General features: G+C 47.0%; 1 protein-coding gene across 5 annotated transcripts in view; it reads left to right on the forward strand.

Moving 5' to 3' along the window:
• Positions 1 to 21909, forward strand: part of CYRIA (CYFIP related Rac1 interactor A) — a 440426-nt gene that overhangs the window by 347122 nt on the left and 71395 nt on the right. The gene's annotated exons all lie outside the window — the stretch shown is intronic.

Consider the following 21909-nt stretch of genomic DNA (forward strand, 5'->3'; position numbering starts at 1 on the left):
GGAGTGCTTGGTTACCGATTTCCCACTTCATAATTAAGATTATTTTCGCCTTGTTTGGGGTCGTTTTCATCCCAACCAATGCAACATTGGGTGCTCAGGTCCACCCCTGGTGACCATGTTCACACTTTAACGGCTACGGCTGCTCTCCAGATATTGCAGAGAAATCCTACTACAAAACGACTGTTTCTTCTAATAACTATTACAAATATGTCTTGGAAAAGATATTTTAAAAAATCCCTCTTCAGAGCTTGTGCAACTTGTGGATTTAAACATGCCTATGGGAGGCAGACACGAGGACAGTTTCTACTGGCTACATCCTCATATTGTGGGTATCGGGTAATAAAGTTGCGGCAAAAATGTTGCCGGTAAAAAAAATCATGGCAAAAATGCTGTGGTTTGACCCAATAAAAGTGTACCCCTTTATACCATTTAAGGGGAGTGGGGGGTGTCCCTTGTTCCCCTTGAATGGGTCCAGGGGTTGCGCAAAAAACTACAAATTACTTGATTGTGGTGCAAAAAACCACCGCATTTTTGCTGCAATATTTTGTATTCACTGCTATTTTTGCTGCGATTTTGACATGGAACCATATTATGGAGGACTGTGAAATGTGCTACGGTTTCAGTTCTAAAACCCTCCAGGATGGGCACGGATGCATAGTTTGTTGGCTAAATGAGGGAAAACATCCACCTTCAGATACAGAGTATCTATCCCTACCTCCACAGAAATTACATCCATGGGCCACAAGAAATGTAGATATGAGGAACGACTTAAAAAAACAGGACAACAAGGGAAAATTTATCCCCGTCACACTTCAGAACATGCACACAGAAGCACAATCGACAAAGATTGCTATGGCCCCATTGTCAAAAGCGTGTGAAAGCTTGCAACTGCAGAAACCGACATTGTGCCCTCAGTACTCTAGGGACCAATGTCATCCTGCATACAACACCTTCCACACTGTAGGTTTCTTATAAGACCCAGTTTCTGCCCGACAGGTGGTCACAAAACCAGGACAGATGAGAGGGCAAGATATCTATCCCACCTGCTCTGCTAGGACACCCAGAGATTCCTTTATCCAAGGGGCATAGCTGCAGCAACCATATCACCAGAAGACACTTTTTACAATAGGATGGAGTAGACGCCTCAGAGAGCTCTTCATTAAAGTGCATTGATCAGAGGAGGAAAACACAGTTGCATGTCAATGTCATTGAGTTAAGGGTGGTGAGGTGGTCACTGCAGTCTTTTTCTTTCCCCCCTGTACTCCAGGAAATGGCGATAAGACTTTTAGAGAACACAACAATTGTTACATAAGAAAATTGGGTGAAACTTGCTCCAAACAATTGTTGCAGGAAGTGCCCAGATATCCCTGCAAGCCGATCACCTGCCAGGAGCGCAGAACAGGCTAGTGGACGAACTCTGCAGGACAGCACAGTAATGCCACAAATGGGAGCTACACGAAGGGCAGTGTTCAAATTCTAGATGACACCACAGATATCTATTTTCCACCCAACAGAAAAATAAATGCAATGCCTTTGCCAGGTGGTTTCCCCAGAAGGGCTTGGTGGGGGAACACATTCTCCTTCCCATGGACCATAATCTTTGTATATGCATTCAAACCAATACCACAAATACAAAGGGTAATGGAAAATGTCAGAAGATACCTGTGTCTAGTGATACTCGTAGCCCCAGCATGACCTATGCAGTCATGGTACTCTGATCTCCTGCTGATATCAGTGGGCCAACGGTATGCTTTACACCAATAGGAGACCGGTTATCCAGGAATAAGAACTACATCTACCATCACATCGCCAAGATGCTCAAGATCACAGCATGGCTCTGGATTTCATAGAATTTAGCCGTTTAGACTTTCCAACTGCTTAAGGCAGCAAGGGCCTTGACATGATCCTACAAGTGTAAACGGAAGTGATACTCCTACGTCCCATCCCCTTTCCTCCATACTATAAGGGTTTTCCTCGCGAGGGACTGGAACAGAACGTTTTTTCACCCCTTTAAATTTAGTTGCGTGCGGGAGCATGCGCTCCTTTGTCTCTGCCTACCGACGCCACACCTCAGTCCTCTTTTTCCCCGTCAACTGGAGCGGATCTGCTTCACCAACGCTGTGGTTGGGCCTCTTTGGTTCCAGTTATTGCAGGTGTACGAAGTCTTCCCTGGGGACTGTGGTACTATTTTTTTTTTTTTCTTTTTTTTTTAATCTTGTTTAGGACTGTGCCTTCCACCATCCTCCGGTGCCTCGTCCTTCCCTGGAGTATGTCGGCCGCGACAGGTTTTAGTAGGTGTACAGCCTGCAACGATTCTTTACCTGTGTCCGACCTGCATGGCCTCGGCCTCCGGTGCCTAGGTGACTTGACCACGCCTGGGAAGTTGTTCGCCATGTGACGCTCTTGCAGCCCGGTCCCTGAAGAACCGGCTGGTGAGGTGGAGAGATTTGTTAGGGAGAATTCTCAGAAATTTGCTAATTCCCTCTAACTTAAAGCCCCCCAGCAACTTTGCTGGATTTTGAGGACTTTTTTAACCTGGACAGAGTGAGGACCTTTTTCCCACTCCATGTGTTTTAATGTGATTATGTAAAGTGTTTCTTTTGGTTGTGGAGTCTGACAAACTCCATAGGCATCATCTTTTACATTGTCGCACAGCACCTTCAGATTTCCCAAAGGTTTAAATACCTTCTCTGGGATAAACTACTGTTTCCAAGAGCAGTAAAGTGAAATTGACTTTACTTACTTTTGTAACTTTCTAGACCCAGCACACACTATCTTACAATAGGGTGCCTGAGGGGTTACTTAGTATCCCCTTTGTCTAGCTTCTCATGTAACATTTGTGTTACCCTTTCCTCACTGAATGGCTGGTAGCAGTGGTTTACATTTTACTGCAATTATGGGATTTTACTGCGGGCTGCGTTTGCAGCCACGGTAAAGCACCCATGGGTGCCATTTTTGTCAAAATGGCCCGGTCTTCTTTTTTTCGCCATTTCTTTGTGGATAGGTCCTTCTTTTACTCTGCATGCCAAACCAGGTCTGGTCCCTTTGTTCATTTTGCCTTTGGAGGGATTCACGAGTGAAGCCCGGCTCTGGCTTCAGGGTGTCTGGCGGGGGCAGGAAGCAAGGGAGGAGCCCAAACCTCCCTGTGCTTAGTCTTCTCAGGAATGCACTCTTAGGTGATTGGCCGGCTGGCTGTCCGGCAAGGACATCCACCCTGCTGGGTAACGGACAACTAGGCTGGAATAAATGGGAGCAAGCTGCATAAAAGGCGAGGTTTTTTGGCTTGGATGACAGTCGGCCACTGGATGAAGGAATCGGAGAAGACGCCTGCTGCAACTCCTGGACAGTTGGTTTGCCTGGTGAAGCCCTGCAGCTGTGCTCAAACTCCAAATTCGTATCGACGGAGAAGCCCCTGCAAGGACGACTTCTCCCTTTGAGTTGGTGGGACCAATCGACTCCAAAGTAAGCCACCTGGACATCCTCTCAAAGTTGGTCGAGTATCCACTGCAGTCGCTGCTGGAACCGGATAGCCAGGGAGAGGAACAGCAGTTTGTGTGCGTTGCTTTTAAACTGGCCAAGAGCTCCAGGAAGATCCTCCGGACTCACAGGAAGCAGGACTGACGGAGCCTGAGCCCCGTCAACAGAGTGCAGGACCCCAGATGCAAAGAAAGCTCATCTCGACAGCCAGGAACCGTAGTGTTGCTATTTGCAGTAGACACGAGGAGCTGAAACACTGAACAACCACTTCTTTGAAGTGTGCTGTTTGCGAGCGGTGAACGTCCCATTGCAGTGCAGGAGTCCCTAGAAGTCCTCCCTCTTCTCCAGCATGGGGTCTGGCATGGATTCACATGATCATGAATATTCTCCGTCGTCAGGCTAGGAATCCTTGGTAAAGAAAAAGTGTTTCCCTTCTGAACTGTCTTTCTCCTAACAACCAGTCACTGGTCTCTGGGGTCATACAGCCACCAGCCAATGACCGCCCTCTACCTAAGCCCCTCCTCTGGCAAGCATCTTCACATTTTTACTGCAAGTGTTGGGAGTCCTCGTGCTATAGCTCAAGTTTTTACTGTGTTTTGCTATTTATTTATTATTTACTAAGAATTCTACTCTTATTTTTACGGTCAATCGAGCCTCAAGCTCCATCGATCCATCTTCTGATTAACGGGCACCCGTTTTCAGATTCTTCAGTGCCCCTCAAGGGTGATTTTTTTTCATAGTTTCTTCTTGGAGGATGCCAGAAGCTTCTTCAAGGCCTACACCGCGTGGAGATGGCAGAGGAGAAGGAAGACTTGGCGCCTCTGTTCAGGATTTGTCCAGGATGCGGCCTTCGGAACATCTACTTGGACAATGGGCACTCCATGTGCCTCTACTGCCTGCATTCAGACCAAACGCATGTGGAGGATGACTGTGCGTTTTGCCAGGAGATGGTCCTCCGCACAATGAAGGACCAGCGCAGGTGCCTCACCAAGTGGCTCCAAGCCAAGGCTCCCGCCACCGTTGAATCCCGGCAGTATGCCTCCCCCAGCCACAAAAAGAAATCTGAGCGGTCTTCTAAGACCTTTGAGGGCTCCCCGGCGACAGGTGCACAATATAAGGCCATGCACCGCAAGTCCGCAGGCACCAGGAGTGCTGTTGTGATGGGCTCCCCGGCGGCCAGGGCGAGCATAGCGTCTCTGGCGCCTTCGACCATGAGCCAACGCTCTGGTTCGGCGAAGAGGCAGTCTGACCACCCGGGTAAGCTTCTGGAGAAGTCCCGGAGGGACCTGTCGGAGAAAGCCAAGGGGGACCGGGGCGCTGACAATTCCCCCCCCAAGGTGAAGGTCCTTGGCACACCAAGGTCGTGCAGGCCCAGATTCACCCGGTGAAGCCTTCCATTGAAGGCGTGGTGGTGTCCTTAGCGAAGGACGCGGGCTCGCAGGGTACGGTCCCCAAGGCGAGAGTTTCTCTGTCTGCCAGGACGGAATCGTTTCAGCCCATAGAGAAGACACCAAAAAAGGTGATGCCCATCATCTCCCCGAAACTGTCTCCCCTGGTCGAAAAGAGGGGGCGGGGAGTCACGGTAGTCCTGCCGGGTGTGGACATCTCCTCTGAGGAGCTTTCTACTCTCCAGACCATTTTGGAGAAGAAATGTATCTAGGCCAAGGCCTACGGGAGGGACCCCAATGAGGGAGATGTCGAGAGTGGCGACGAGACCATGGAGGAGTTGGAGAACCCTACACCGCTGCCTCTGTCGCTCCCACTTCCGCAACGGCCTCAACCCCCATTCTCCAGGCACTCCACACCTTGTGTCCAGAGATTCGGACGAGGATGCCCCTTCCGCCGATGGAAGATCCTGCAACACCAGAAGATCCTGAGGCACCTGGGTCATCTGGTGCGCCCCCTACCAAGAATAGGAGAGTTCACACTTCACTGCCTTTTCACTTGTCAATCCCCTCCCCTCCACGAAGGATACGGACCCAAACCCACCGACGACAGGAACGGGCACGGACGACGGCGTGCTAGGAGACCTGCCGTCTCCGCCGACCAGAGCTTCACCGCCCGATGATAGGCTCGTTCCATGCCATGATCTCTAGGTCCTCAGACCTGTTTCAGCTGACCCCCCGAGGAAAAGAAAGTGTTTCCTGTACCAACCATGCGAGGCAAAGAGGAAGACTGTGCTGTTGATCCCTCTGGTGGACGACATTTGGGATGAGGGGCTGTCCCTTATGAAGAACCTGTCCTCGGCCCCGGCGAAGAGGGACTGGTACGAAAAGAAGTAGTGTGCTGGACTCTGCACCCAAGTGTTTGAGGTCCCAGCCTTCCCCGGATTCAGTAGACTCGGCGGCGGTGAGGAAGAAATCCTCTGGCTCTACTGCGTCAACGACCTCCTCCCTCCAAACAGCGAGAGGAAGAAGTTGGAAGCCATGGGACGAGTATCACATCGGCAGCGACGACCATCAAGGCGGCCAACGCCCTCGCCATAGTGGCGTGCTACGACGGGGAGCTCTGGTTTAAAATTGGTCCCCTCCTGGACTTCCTTCCCGATGAGAGCGGAAGCGTTGCAGATCCTGCAGGAGGGCGAGGTGCATCGGACCATGCCATTACAGTAGCCACAGACATTGCCGACACAGGATTCCGCTAAATGGGCGTTTGCCTTTGTCGGCGGGGATGGTTGAAGGCCACCAACTTCCACCAGGAGGTGCAGTCGAGGGTATTGGACATGCCCTTCAACAGGGTTAATTTGTTCGGAAAGACCGTGGACGAGTCCCTTCAGGCCATCAAGGCGGATACCGAGACGGCTCGTGCATTGGGCACACATTGACCCCTCTTGAGAATAAGCCTGGCTGCTCAACACGCCACCAACCTGTGTAGTACAGACTTGTACCAAAGGTTGGGTTCCTATTGCCAGGGGGGGTCAGGGTGTTGTAGTGCACTCAAAGGGTACTGCATACAATCTTGCCTAACAAGAGTTATTTAATCGATCCCCACCTGACCCAATAAAGGTGTATGTAAGGAGAAGCACGAAAATGGTGTTTTGTTCTCAAGAGCACCCCGCAAAGGCGACTCCTTTCCTGGGAAGCACCCTAGCGGGGAGGGTCCTATTAGGCACTCCTACCAGCAAGAGTTCCTAGGCTCAAGTAGCTACCGGCCTCGCAGCTGAGGGGTCCAAGGATCCTCTGGGGTCCCACAGCTGAGGGATCAAGCAACTTTATGCCAGGCACGGGGTCGGGGGTCTTCGCTCTGTTACCAGGCCCTTGCCTGAGTGTGGCTTTAAACGCAGTGACAAAAGCACTCCTGGCATGTCGGAGGGCGAACAGCCTACTAGGTTGACAGAGGTGCAGGCCAGGGCTGAGCATACGCGATCAGGAAGAGGCCGGAGCCGGTGCCTCCACAGACTCTCAGCTAGTGGTGGTACCCGACGAAATGGCGTGCAGCCATAGATCATGGCGCAGGCGTAGAAACGCACCATTCCAATGATACCCCAGGGGTGGAATGGTCCCCCATGACCATGCAGCCAGTCACATGGTGCACCTCCTACCCAAAATCATAGCAGATGAGATACATGGAAGCGCGATACGGCCAAGGCTTCGGCGCAGGGTGAACGTCATGCACACCGACAGTACCAGCACAAGAATAGGCTTCTACAGCTTGCGAGGAGCGTTTCTTTGAAAAATTGCTTGCACAAATTAGTTCTCCCCAAAAGGTAAATATCAAAGCGATCATTCAGCCCATGATCCCGCCCTTGCTTCCACCAACTCCAGCGCAGCCTCAGCCCACAGTAACGGCACCGGCTCCATGCACTGTTGCTACCGTTTGTCAGCCCATGGAGGCCCTGACCGAGTCTAGCATTGCGGCCTAGTCTCTGCCTCTTGTGGTCCCGCAACCAGCGGCCCCCTAGGAACACTGCCCACAGACAACTCAGACCCACAGGACACAGCGGACCAGGCCGACAGAGGACGACGTGGAGCAGATAACCTGTCCTCTGCAAAGGCTTTTCATGACAGACTCACAGGCCTGGCAGAATACCCAGGCATGCCTCAGCCACTGAAGGAGCAACTGGAAGCGGGGCTCCTGGCGGAAGTCTTGACTATCTGCGCATCCACCAGATCGGCATTCTGCTACAAAAGGATGTGGAGGCCCTGGCAAAAAAGGTTTGTCCACACAACCCACCAACAAGCGGCTGGAAGCCAAGTATAGACGAGCAGAATGCCATTCTCTAATCATGTCGGTGCAACCGCAGCTGCATTAGTCTGTGATCGCGGTGCATATAGATACAGCCATTAGGGCCATCTGTGTTGCTACTGACATGAGGTGTACGGCGTGACTCAAAGCCACCAGGTTCAATCCGAACGTGCAAGACTGCATCCTCGGCCTCCCATTTGAAGGAGGAGACCTTCTCCACCGGCGAAGAGCTGGACAAGAAAAAGAACAGCCTGGCAGCCAAGTCTCTGGCTATACTCACAAAACCAGCCCCAAAGAGCTTTAGTCCTTTTCAACTGCAAGCTGACAGAGGCCATACCTTTGGCGGGTTCAAGGTTTTCAAGAACAGCCGCTCTAGGGAGCCAGATGGGTCTCCCAGCCAATACTGGCGAAAACAACATAAGACCTCTCACACAGGCTTCTTCCAGTCCCCATCCCAGGAACCAGCCTCAGAGGGAAAGAAGCAACGACGGATCCTCGGGATCAACGGCTCTCTGGTGGGGGGCAGGCTTGCTCTCCATGCTCACTGCTGGCGGACTCAGTTTGCGGACCCTATACTATCTGTGGTGTCTCTGGGCTTCCGCCTTCCTATACCTCAAGTTTCCCCCCCCCCTTCCCTCCCCGCATCCCCCTCAGATTAGGACACCTTCTCTCCTTGCGGAGATCCGTTCTCTGGTTGATTGCGAGGAAGTTGTCACAACCCCCCCCCCACCCCCTCCCCAACCCCCTCTCCTTTCAGAGACATATGGGTGTTCTACTCTCGTATCTTTGCAATACTGAAGAAGAACCAGACAGGCCTGCGAGTAGTCCTAGATATGTCCTTCTTAAACCTTTACCTACCCCTACTCAAGAAGGTTACGCCAGCACTGATGGCGGAGTCTGTGTCTGAGTTTGTGTGGGGGAAACTGGACATGCTCCATGGATCTGAAGGATGTATACCTAGAGGTCCCAATTTGGCAGCCCCATCGTTCCTTCCTACAGTTTCGAGTCATGGGCTCTCACTTCCAATACAAAGCCCTTCCATTTGGCCTCAATTCAGCCCTGCAGGTGTTTACGAGGCTCATAAATGCGGTCACCGCACTACTCTGATCAGAGGGCCACCATGTATATCCATACCTAGACGACTGGTTGGTTTGAGGGGGTTCGCCAATGGAAGTAGAGCATACAGCGGCCAGGCTAATGCAGACTCTCTACGAACTGGGGTTCTTCAACCTCAAGAAGTCACAGCTCCAGCCTACACAGTACTTATCTTTTTGGGGTCCCATCTGGATACAGAGGAAGGATATTCCCAACCGCGGACAAGGATTTGGCGATCAAAAGGGCTACGGGTAAGTGACCTCTTCATGGTGGTACCAGCACTTGCTAGGGATTATGGCAGCCTGCCTCCTGGAAGTGCCTCATGCCAGACTCAAAATGAGAAGGCTGCAGCTCAATTTTTTCTTGGAGCCAAATAGCTGATTCTCAAGCAGCATTAATTACTATACCAGCACATCTTCACCAGGACCTATTATGGTGGAGGATAGATACACATCTTGTGGCGGGCTGACCCTTTAGGCTGCCACAACTGGCATACACTATGACGACTGATTCATCGCTCGAGTGATGGGGAGCCATGCTGGGCAACCATGGTGTGCACTGCTTATGGTTGAGAGGACCAGGACAAGGCACATCAATTGGCTCTAAATAATGGCTATCAGCCTAGCCTTGACAGTTTTCCTCCTGATTATCAACAGTCCAGTCTGCATTCAAACAGACAGCTCTACCTGCATGTACTACCTGCAAAAACAGGGGGGCACCCGATCAGACGGTTTGCAGACGGTTCAAATCTGAAGGGAAGCCGCAGGGGCGGGGCCATTTATACTAGACGTCCTATTGGTGCAGCCTAAAGCACCCAAAAAGACGTTGATAGGACACTCAGTGTCGACGTTTTCGTTAGGAAAACGCTATGTTAAGGTTACTGAGGTTTCCCAGCCTGACAGGAAATATTCACAGCATGTGGCATTTTTTTTTTTTTTGTCCTTTTTTTTTTGGACTGAACCTCTGTGTAACACTGCAAGTAAAGCGTTGTGATACAATAGGGAAATACAGTTGCCATAGAAAAAGATGGAGCAAAGTAGATCCAATAGTCCAGCAAAAAAGGTGCTGGTGGACTCACCAGGTAAGGAGAATATCACGGAAGATGGAAATTCTACCCAACAATTCTGATCCAAATCAATGGGATGTCAAGTGCTCAGCTCCTCCTGGGGGCCATGTTCAAATTCTAACCAGGGCAAGTGTGTGTAACCAGTTCGTTTGCTAGGTCCTTTACTGTGGTTGGCGGAGGTTGTGCGTGCATCTCTGAATACCAGGTAAGCAACTTACTCTTCTAGAACTGGATCTTTCATAGATACACATGCTTTGAAAAGCAGTGTCTCTCCATCACTGGTATGTAGTGTGGGTGGTGTGTAGTAAATGCTCAATTAATTGAAACGGGTGCTGCAGCACTGGTAGTCCCACCCCAGTTCTCTGTTCCTGCATGTGCGATCAATCCAATAGGCACTGCCCAAGTGGGTTGCCTGCCCACATGGATTCAGACGTTTTCATTGCTCTAATAAAGTGAACATGTGCCCTACTGTGCAGTGGGCTGTTTGCCTTGAGATGGCAGAAAGATATTGCTGATTCAACACATTGTGAAATTCCCAGCTTCAAATTCACTGTCTGCCGGTCGAAAAAAAGATTGCTATGTAGATTGGCAGAATTATTTTGTCCCGTCTAATAATTAAATACCCTTTTCACATACAGAGAATGCAGTTACTTCTGCTAGAGTAGACTTTTTCGAAAAATAAGTGAGTAGCACAACTGACGAGTTCATGTGGAAAGCCGTTGGTACCTTCAGCACAAAAATGCAGATTTGTCTTGGGCACAACCTGGTCTTTGAAGAAGCGCAAATATAGTTCATTTCCCGCCAGAACCTGGATTTCGAACACATGCTTTGCATAAGTAATAGCTACTAGGAATCAGACTTCCAATTAAATATATTTAATAGAGCTTTTGAGTGTGACTTAAAGGTGGCTTCATCAACGTGGAAAGGACTGGGTTTAGGCTTGTTAGAGAGATTTACCATTGTTATGCTTCATACCCTATCCTAGTGAGACCCCCGGGACATTATGCTGGACTTCTGGAACCATTTCTTCAAATCCTGAATGAGTTGAGCATTTTTTCATTCATTCATTCTTGTGGGCTCCGTCTTTTGGAACTCTATTCTTTGTATTCTACCTGCACTATGGAGTCTGTCTACTCTAACTCTTAAAGGCATATGTATTTTACTATTGCAGCACACAGCTCCTTAACGGGCAGTGTTGCTGGGGACCCTTAGGGTCATCCTTTGAGATTATTTTCCTATATCCTCAAGTAACTACTGTTCTTAAAGGAATGGTTCGGTCAAAAAATTGTATTGCCCCTACGGGTCGGCCATGTGTTTTTAAGCCTAAGTCTCTCGATTTTAGAAAAATTTCCTATGGACCTTACCCGAGTTTTCGTCCATTAAACGCACGCGAAAACAGGCATCAGGGAGCTGCCATTTTGTGATAATCCTATCATTTCCCCCATTGCCCTGGCTGACCTGATTTTGCAGCACTAAATCATATTCTCCGCCCCTGAGCCTGACATTATCAAAATATGCATATTACCCGCCTCTCTCCGTGACATTTCAGTGCTGCGTAGGCAAACGCGCCCAGTCTTCTTCTACGCGACTTCACACAGAACCCGGAAACCAACACAGATCAACTCACAACACAGCGCGCCACAATTCGGAATATGAAAATGTACTTTAAAATCAAACAGCAACACGGTACATTTGGTAAAGTACATTTATTTGACATTAAATGTTTATAGAATATTCAGCAATTGCCATATGAACTCCAAATGCCATTTATTTTCTTTTATCTTTATCTGCAAATCCGTAAAAGTTTATCGTGAGTCACGCGCTGTTACTTTATGGTACACAGGGTGTTGGTTTTCGTTAAAAGAAGCACTTTGGTCTCACGTTGAACCGCAAGGCTGTTCCATCAAGTAGGCACTAGGCCAGCGTAAAGGTTGATATGTTGCTTCTAGCCGCTAGTACCGCGTAAGGGCACATGGGTCCTTGGCGATCGTCCCATAAAATCATCAAAATGGTGCAGTTGTTTACATTAAGCTGCAGCTGGCGGTTGAAAAAACCATCTGCCGGTGTCTGAAACTGGTGGCAGTAGCAATAGGGAAGGATGTACCTGTTTTGAAAACATAAAATTTATAATTAGTCTCGCCAGCCGATCTTAATGTTAATTTTATTTATTACGGCCGAGCTGAAACTATTTGCTTTCAAGGATAGTGCAATGGAGTAGGTTCGGCTCTAAAATCAATGCGAAAAGTAACTAAATAAATCGAGGTTAGTACACAATGAGAAACAACTTTTTGTCTACATGCGTGTGGAATGTGGACCTGCATGCCCATGTGCCCGCTACAAGGACGATCCCACAAATGTTTTCCAAGCTCTTCATTCATTCATTTATTCATGCATCCATTCATTAATTCTTCATTCCGGTATAAAAGCGTCTAAAGAGTTACTTTCATTATATTTGCAATTTCCATTGTGTCTCTGCGTAATGCAGTCCGTAAATCCCACTGTGCTCTTGACAACGATTTTTCGTATACTGAACTAACATGAAACTCGGTCTAGTTTCTGAATTTTTCTGCCTTATCGTCTCTTACGTTATTGCACCCCCCAACCCCCTTCAAATGTCTCGAGGTAAAAAAACAATAGAACCTTATACTGCCAGTGCGAGTTGTGGGCCTCATCAGGGCGCGAGCTGAAAATCAAAGCCGCTGACCTTCACTAGAAATGAGCATACATTCTTTCTTTGCAACATCCCGTAGTAAAGCCATCTGTGAGAACTTGAAGTTTCGAATCCATCTATGTACTGCGCCTCAATGTGCAAATACGAACTGGCTTCTCTCCCATCTGCAACGGCTCGCTTGGCGTGTTCTAAGGCCACCAATTTTGTCCTTGTCTGCGAGCTTTGAAGCCCCAAAGAACCATAACTATTGAGACTTTTAATTTTTTGGGGAAGGTCAGGGAAAGTCTAAAGTACCCGAGGAGTATAGTTGAAAGTGAGATTTATTGTTTGCTTGTTTTATTATTTGCAATACGCAAGCCTCCCCTCGGTTAACAGTGCGCAGCATTTACATGAGATTACGAAAATTAGTTACATCAACAAAAATATATACATACACATATAGACCAGGTCAGCAATATGAGGTGAATAGAGAGAGAATTCAAAGATGACACCTAGGTTGTTCGCCACCCAGGATGGTGAAGGTAGGGGTTAGGGTTAGCGTGCTTTGTATGCACACTGTACAATAACATTTATTTACAAAAAGACAAACGTATTACAATTATTTAAACCGGGATTTGTACTTCACAACCAGCTCTCCTTTGGGTGGACATGGCACAGTGGCAATGTTGGGTGGCAATGGATCAGTGCTCTGCACAGAAACGTTCAACATTCCATATCTGTGCTTCTCTAATACAGCAACAATAAGGCTTTTGACAAAGTCGAACTCCATTTCCTCATAGACTGGTTTGATCACCCATTGCGTACTTCTTTTTGAAAAGGCCTTAGTGTAGCGAGGCATCCTTACATTACTCGTAGTCCTAGATTGTTCACGGCCGAGATTCTCGTTATGGGCCAAGACGGCAAGTAGAGTCCTATGTCTCATGCCTTGTGTGCTGAAATGCAAGCGCTTTGGCCTGTACTTTAAGCACATATTGTTGAACACCTCCAAACCTCCTGTGTGACAGAATTCTGTCAGTCCCCTCAAATCTCTTGATAGTTTTATCGAAAACAATCTTCTCAATGGCTTTGTGTGTCGGTGAAGATGGATTCAACCATTCTTCCGTGCCTCCACTGGGGATAAAGGCCCATGTTCACATTGGTGGAAATGTACGTTTTCTGACCAGCGGTGCACGTTGGTACAGTGGTGCATCAGTGACCGCCATTTTTCAAGTAGTATTTCCACTGTCCCTTCACAAGTTTTGGAGCTCCACCAAAGATGGTGCTGATAGACTGGGACCACTCTGAAATACTTTCCAAACCTTTTTATTTTCCCTGCAGCCGAGATTTTCTTATTGATTGATTTAGCAAGATGCCATACGTCAAATTGATGTTTAATATGTGGGAACTGCTCTCTCATTGTCTTGGCAATTGAAACGTGTCTGTCCATGGCTATGAGGTTGATGTGCATTCCCCTCGATTGTAGATATTCCACTGATTTTATAAATCCTAGTTTCTCTACGGCCACTGAGGATGTACATTGTGTTACCTGCACGACCACCGAACTCACAATTTTCTTACTATCCATGTCCTGAAAGTGGTAGGTGCAGTACTTGGCAGAAAATCCAGGGCTGTCGCACTGTCCTTCGCCGGCTAGCCTGAATCGTTTGCCTTCGAATGTACTTGCTAGAGACAAGTGTTCAATTTTCCAAGCATCACAAATGGCCGGAAACAGATAATCATGTTGGTATTTGTAGTACTGCGTTTTTGAAATGAAATGGAGTCCCACAAACTGAAAAAAGACTCTAACTTTCTAAAACTGGAGCCACTAAAAAGTGAGGCAGCTGCACACAGTAGATTGCCTGCTGGCATTTTCCCCAGCATCGGTTGTGCAGACCATGAGAACGTATGATGTAATCTACAGGCGGCATGTATTGTGACGTTACTGCCTTGTTTTTGACGAGTCACATGAATCAATGGCTTCCCACATACTCTACTTCTGATGGAATGCCCACATTTCAGCATACTTATAATATTCATCAAACAACTGTCGAATACTATGTATTTGCCCTCTTTCATTAGACTCATCTGGCGTCAAAGTTGTTTCGGCCTGTGACGTTGAGGACATATCACCACATTTGAAAGAAATATCGCTGCTATCAAGTTCTGATGCGTCGGTGAATGCTGCTGCTGGTTCATTGTCATTTCAACATCTGCTACCTCAACATTGATGGGAGAACACAACAATGTCGACAGATTTTTTGGTGGCAATTTTTTGGCGGGTGTAGATTGTGTGAATGATCTGCGACTACTTCAGAGCTATCTTCAATACATCCAGTATCATGTTGTTGCGGTGGTGTGGTCGTACTGTAGCAATGGTCCAATACAACTTTGCTGGATTCTCCGGACACATTCATTTCATGTTCTGGCCATTGGACATGAGCATCCCGAGTCTCAACACGCCGCGTCTGAATTAATAGTTCCTCCATAGTGTAAATGGTCTGGCAAGCGGCATCTCTCATTTGCTTCACTGTCTGTGTATGTATAGTTTGTAGACCCACGGGTAACTAGAGGACAGATTGGAAAAGGGATGTTCAGTTTAAACACAAGATAGTATAGTACAATTGACTTGGAAAAAACATAAATAGTCCTCAGCACAAAAAAGTCTAAAGTTAAGAACTGTTTGTAACTAACCTTATTTTTGTTTCTTTTCTTTGCAACTTTTTGACTCGACCTTCAACATCTGCATGCTGTCGCTCCGATTCGTATCCGCATGTCTCCCCTTCCTCTTGCTCTGCAACGACTCTATTTTCTGTAGCCGCATAGACAGCACGGAATGACTCTCCATTGACTCCCTGAAACATAGTATTTTCATTACTGTGTATCAAAATATTGTTAGCATAAAACACACGTGAGGACGAACACACAGGTACATCTCAATAGCCAAACACGATTTAAACATTGTGTGGAACAATCAAATGACAAGTATTCGAGCTCTGATGACCTAGTTCGATAGAGCTGTCAGTATCCATACCTCTGGCTCTGCATGGACTGCCACGAATTATTGTATTGAAGAGGAGGCATCAGCAACTCCCTGAAACACGGTACTTGCGTTAGTATGGTTTTCAATATTGTAAAGATAACACACACTTGGGGTCGACGGCACAGGTACATATAAAGAGATAACCACAAATGTTGCATTGTCTAAAAGAATCAAGGAATATTTAAATATGATCAGATTTAATCGACTTATTTCTTCGATTTCTTTACATCTGCATCATCTAAATGGGATCTTGTGATTGTAGTGAAAGCTCCATCGTCTCCCTGAAGCACAGTACTTTGGTTAATAGGGAAGAAAGTATAGCAATTGGAATTACGTTATATGATCACGCTCGATGGAACTGTCCGTATCCATACCTCGTGCTGCTGAAGAATATCTATGGATGTTGTAAATGTGGTGCGCACTTCCGAGAGCTGTTGCGCCGATTCGTTTCCGTATGGTCCCGCTTCCCCTGGAATTACTTGAATGTCAGGCCCCGCATCAAGTGCGTGCGTTGACGCTTCAACAACTGCCTGAAACACAGTACTTGCGTTAATATGGTTTTCAATATTGTAAAGATAACACACACTTGGGGTCGACCGCACAGGTACATATCAATGGCTAACCACGAATGAAACATGGTGTAGAACAATCAAATGACAAGTGTTCCAGTCCTGATGATCACGGTCGATGGAGCTGTCAGTATCCATACCTAGTTCTGATTAAGAACATCTAGGGCTGTTGTCAATGTGGTGGATTAAGCATCTCCCTGAAAGACAGTACTTGCATTAGTATGGATAACACTAATTATAACTGAAAACAAACACCAGGGGACGACAACTAAGGTGTATATCAATTGGAAAGCACTTACCAAACAATTGGTAAAATAATCACACGATACATAAAAACTATTACTTGACATGCATAAAACAAGTCTGTAGCGGAATAGCCAAGTATGATTACCTGATACGCGCTAGAAGTGGTTGATAACTGTGGGCATGTCATGAATGTAGAATGTTCTTGCTTCAGATTCAGTGGATAGTCAAGCAGTTGTAAAGGTAAATTATTGTTTGATGATGAAATGCAAATATTAAAAAATTGCCATGTAAACCGACAGAATACTTGAGAATAATGCTATTGAAAATGCGCAATAGAGTACAGTTCCCTGTGCTCATTAATGGTTTTCCTTTGGGGGTTATAAAATAAAAAATAATGTATTGATAAATGTCATTATTCAAAAAGCTATACACTCATATCAATATCGAAAGTATTACAATGGACACAACACCTAAAATATCAATCCATTCGGCTACCTACACACTACCGCAAGGCCTGAAGCTAAATCTGGACACTTGACTCACCAGTGGCAGAAAGTGGGCGAATAGAGTTGGAATAGTGTTTGCGAGCAATTTTCGTGTTGTTCGCCGTTTATTCTTCTTTGTTACCCAAGATGTGGCATACATGTTCGAGGAAAAGTGCCGGCTGCAGATGCGGTATCGATCACCCCTCTTGTCCAATAAGACTTGTTGGACTCTACTTTCCAGCTCATCCAGTGGATATCCGCAATGTCTGACCCATTCTCTTATTCGATCAACAGTTTTCGGGAATACATGCATTGTAGTGCCTTCAGATTTCGCATGGGTCTTCGAAGGGCAACCGCTAATCGAACAGGCAGGCATTGTTGAAAATTCTGAAAAGTAAATATCAAGATTATTATAAAACCTTGATGAATAAAAATGTCAAAGTAAATGAACCATACCATGCTCAATGCAAGGTTTGTTTTGGTCGCCGGAACTATACCAGTTCATCATGTGCAGCTTAGTATTTGCATAAGTTACAGAAATGTTTTAAATTATGTGACTAAACTCTGAACATGTGACTCGTCCTTTGGATGTTCTGTCTTGCATGAAAAGGAACCATGCTTACATTATAGACTGGACCCCCGAAGGATGCAATTCGATAACAATTGACACAGATGAAAATAAATAGATCTATTGATAGCATAACAATTGAAACTCAAGTCAATAGCAATGAGACCAATGACCATAGCTCTATTGGGTACTGTAATAGCAAATAGATTGAAATGTAAAATTGACCGAAATATGACTAGGATACATGGGCTTACCTTGACCAACAAACAGTTGGATTCAGCAGGCCGAGCAGTATGTTGCAGGAGAACAGGTAGATGGCCACAGGTAGCACACTGACGAGTTTGCTCGAAGCGGTCACAGATAGCACGGCGACGAGCAGATTAGCCTAGATCTCAGTACTTCTCAGGTACAAGGTTCAGGAGTTGACTTGCAAAGCACAAAGATGTTCTCATGAGACATATCAAGTGGTTTATAAAGTATTAGAAACGGGTGTGTTTGCGAATGAATGACGTGTGTATGTCGTGGTATTATGTGGTTTGCAGGGGAGCGGCCTGCCTCAGGGGAGGCCTGCCTCGAGACACAGGGTCTGAGGAGGCCATGTGAGCGCTGGCCCCTGGGTGTGGGATACCTTTTGAAGTGTACATGCTGTTTGGCACCTCGGCCGTTTGCGCCCGTGACAGCTCCCCATGCCAGCGCCATTAGGCCCCTCTCATCCTTTACTTCTCAGTAGAAACTTGTGCCTCCAGTAGTGGGTTCGCCCCTTGCCCTTATGTGATAACTTTGGTTGACATTCGCGTAGATGGGACCACTGAGCAGGACACTGGGCATCTATTTTTGTACCCCCTTTCCACTCCATCTTGGTGACCAGGCCTCACTGCGCAGAGCACATGGCCCCCACCCTCGTTCCCACTCTGACTGGAAAACGCCAGAGGTATTTGCAACAGCTAATAAATGTAACGCATCACTCTTCCTCTGAAATCACTGTCCTGCATGTGAACCAGCCTGAACTAAGCACATAGCTCGTTCATCTCCACAAACGTGTCCTTGCCCACGCACCCTCGCCAGTGGAAACTTACTGCCATTCTGACCCTGTGTCCCTGCAAGGTATTCTCTTCATGTGCCAGACCACTGACCATGCCATGATGCCCACCTAGCAGATCCCCAACTAACATTACACCCCTACTGCAGTATATCGTTGCCTATCAATAACAAATGCCACATACCGGAGATTCTTTTGAGCACAGACCCACACTTCAAACAGTGTATTATAGTGGTCAAGACCCTTAACCTAAGGCCTGTATAATCCAATGTTAATTGATAGTATAGATATGTGAATTTTATAGAGACATAACCGACTGAAAGACTTTGAACAAGTGTTATTTAGTGCATGCATTATTGAGAATATATTATGTTAGCTTAGATAGTGACCATTCTGCTTCACAGCGACCTGACCTTCACCCAGTCAGATCAGATGTCTGACGTCCATCCTTGAATGGAGACACACTTGATTCATTTAAAAAATCGAAACAACCGTTGTTAAAATATGTGGTGGTTTATTTTGGATCTTATTTTGATGACACAAAAATACAAGACTTTAGACATTTTACAGGTCAATTTGCAGCACAGTGAGACAAAATCCCCTGTACTGACCGCTGTCACTCGGGAACGTTTATCTTATGGCACGAACGGCACAGGCGGGTATCACTCTTCAAACGCGGTGTCCAAGCCTCCCGTGAAGCCACCATGTAAAGGAACGATAGGCCACCAGCCTTTACCACCTGTGAAAAGGAATGAAACAAACTGTTTTTAAATGACCAAGATAAGTTTAATAAACGTTTGTTGTCAATGACAATTCTTGTAACTAATGGCATTCTGCTCAGACAAATGCTATCTAGACACTGCACACTATTGAACGACTCATGCGTCACAATGATATGTATATGTAATTTTGGATATAGTAGAAGACCATGAAATAGGAGTGGCATGACAGAGTATACTTACTCGTCACTCGGATTACGAGGACGAACAGTTGCGTGAAGTTCGTGCATAAGCACCATCATTATCCTCAACACGCACCGTGTGAGGCAGGCTGCCCTGAAGTCTGGCAGCTCGGTGATGCATTGCGGTCGTGGTTCGCCTTCCAAAATGTAGGCCACGCATCCTGAGTTTTCGCAGCAGTTCTCGTCCTCAGTTGGCATTAGCTTGCACCGATTGCATGTGCACCAGGTGGAAACACCGTCCATGCGACTAGGTCCAGGCTCTTCAGCTGTTGAATCGTCCTCCCAACTGCCGTCCGAAGACCCATCGTTTTCGCGTGTTTCCCTTTCCAGTAGTTCCTCCTCGTTATTCTCGGGCTCGTACATGTCGGACATTATTGTAGCCATTGTGTGTGGTACTGGTATCTGTTCACACGGGCTACAAGCAACAAAGGTAGCTGACCAGAGCACAGAAACGAGTCACAGAATAATCAAAGTAACACACAGATAGGAATGGAATCGAAAATCTGCTGCTGTGTGTTGTGAAACAATCTGTTTATACTTATTGAGGAAAGAGGCGTCCTGCCATTTCCATGGCGACACGTCATTAGCTGAAGCGCAGCGAATGTTGACACGAGACGTGCTTTGGCGTTAAGAAATGGGCGGTAGGCATCTGCTGATGACAGACTCGGGGGCGGGGGATATGATTTAGTGCCGCAAAAGCAGGTCAGCCAGGACGATGGGGGGGGAAATTATAGGATTATCACAAAATGGCAGCTCCCTGATGCCTGTTTTCGCGTGTGTTTAATGGACGAAAACTCGGGTAAGGTCCATAGGAAATGTTTCTAAAATCGAGCGACTTAGGCTTAAAAACACATGGCCGACCCGTAGGGGCAATAAACATTTTTGACCGAACCATTCCTTTAAGGATAGAGAGATGTTTTGCATCTCTCCCAAAACTTGGCACACACCACCTTATGTGAAGTGCCGAGGGGATACCTAGTATCCCCCTTCTCTATGCTCCTGTGACTTTTTAGTCACATAGACAATCTCCTAGTTATGGCTTGTGGCAGTGGACATGTACTACCAACTATTGTCCATAGCCTCGGTTGTGCATAATAGGGGCACCAAGTACCAACTTGGGGCCTCCCCTTTTTTTTCACCATTACTTGCATGGTTGTCATAGGTTAGCCCTTCTACCATTCTGGGAGGGGGAGGTCAGTGTGTGTTTTGCCTTTGGCCCGCACCCTTGGGTGTCCCTGCCTAGGCTCCAGAGGCAGGCAGTGGGGGAGGAGTTTTCCACTGGGGGTCTGGCTGTCCTGATTGGACAGCCAACCGCCCCTTTCTGTAAAATGCTGGAAGATGAAGAAACCGAAGACTTCCAGAGACACCTGCAAACCCTTTGCAACACCGTGAAGCGACCAGTGCTGTCCTGACCCTTTTCTCTGTGCGACAGAGGAGCGCCGAAGCAGACAACGCCTTCCCTCTGGCTGGTAGGATCAACCAGTCCCTAGGCTAACTTTGAATTGAGCCAGCTACCGAAGTCCTGGGATTTTCCAGAGCTGTGGATCCCCGCAGTTTATGGTCTTTCCATCGAAGATTTTCCCTCAAAGGTAAGAAGCATCAAATTTATTCCAGAAAAATGTTCCATCGAATTCCCATATATAAACTGCAAAGTGTTTATGCATCGAAACCCTTTTCATAGAATAGGGTTTCGTTATATAGACACTTTCCAGTGCTGCAATCCATATTTTTAACACTGGACAGCTCCCCGTAACTTGTGTTTATTTTTTTATGAGGGGGTGGTTCCCCCCCAAACACCCCTCAACCACCAAGTGGCCTCCCACCTTCCCAAAACCCCTTTTTCAAAATTTAAAACCAACCCTTTCCTCAACCCATCATCAAAATCGATTGAAATTCATTCATTGAAAAGGCATTTTGATTGAAATGCATTTCAATGAATACATTTCTTTGGATTTTATTTCAGTGAAAGTATTTGATGGATAGACTGGATACCGATCCCCACTACCAGGAGACCTGCTGCCCATTTCGAGTGCATCGTTGTGGAAAGGCAGAATCCGTCCAAGTATTTACTGAGCCCTCAAGGACCCTCCAGAGATCCGATCCAACTCGCCCAGACCCCCTCATCAAGAGTGCAGGACAGCAGGAAGCAACCAAGATGACCGGGCAAATCGCATCCTTTGCTGGTGCTGTTGCAGAAAAGTCGCCAAAACCGCAGTGAACCAAAAGGTTGTTGAAAATCGGGCCCAAGTACTTCCTCGAGACTGCTGATGAGAGGGCCCCATCCAGTCAGACCACAAATCCAGCTGTTTGGGCCAGAGCTGCAACATCGAGGAACATCCAGCACAAACATTTTCTTCTAACCAAAGGTACTGTGGGAAAAAAGGTATTGCTTACCTGAAGTTGCTTCAGAGCGTTGAGTGCATGTAGAGGTTTCCAGAGCAACCCCATCTTACATTTGACTGAAGCCTCTGCTTGTGTCCCTTTAGAGAGTCCTTTCTCAGTGTCTTCAACATTGGTTAAGGCTTCTT

Source organism: Ambystoma mexicanum, chromosome 4p, assembly GCF_040938575.1.
Source record: "Ambystoma mexicanum isolate Mex_15411 chromosome 4p, UKY_AmexF1_1, whole genome shotgun sequence".
NCBI classification, from domain to species: domain Eukaryota; kingdom Metazoa; phylum Chordata; class Amphibia; order Caudata; family Ambystomatidae; genus Ambystoma; species Ambystoma mexicanum.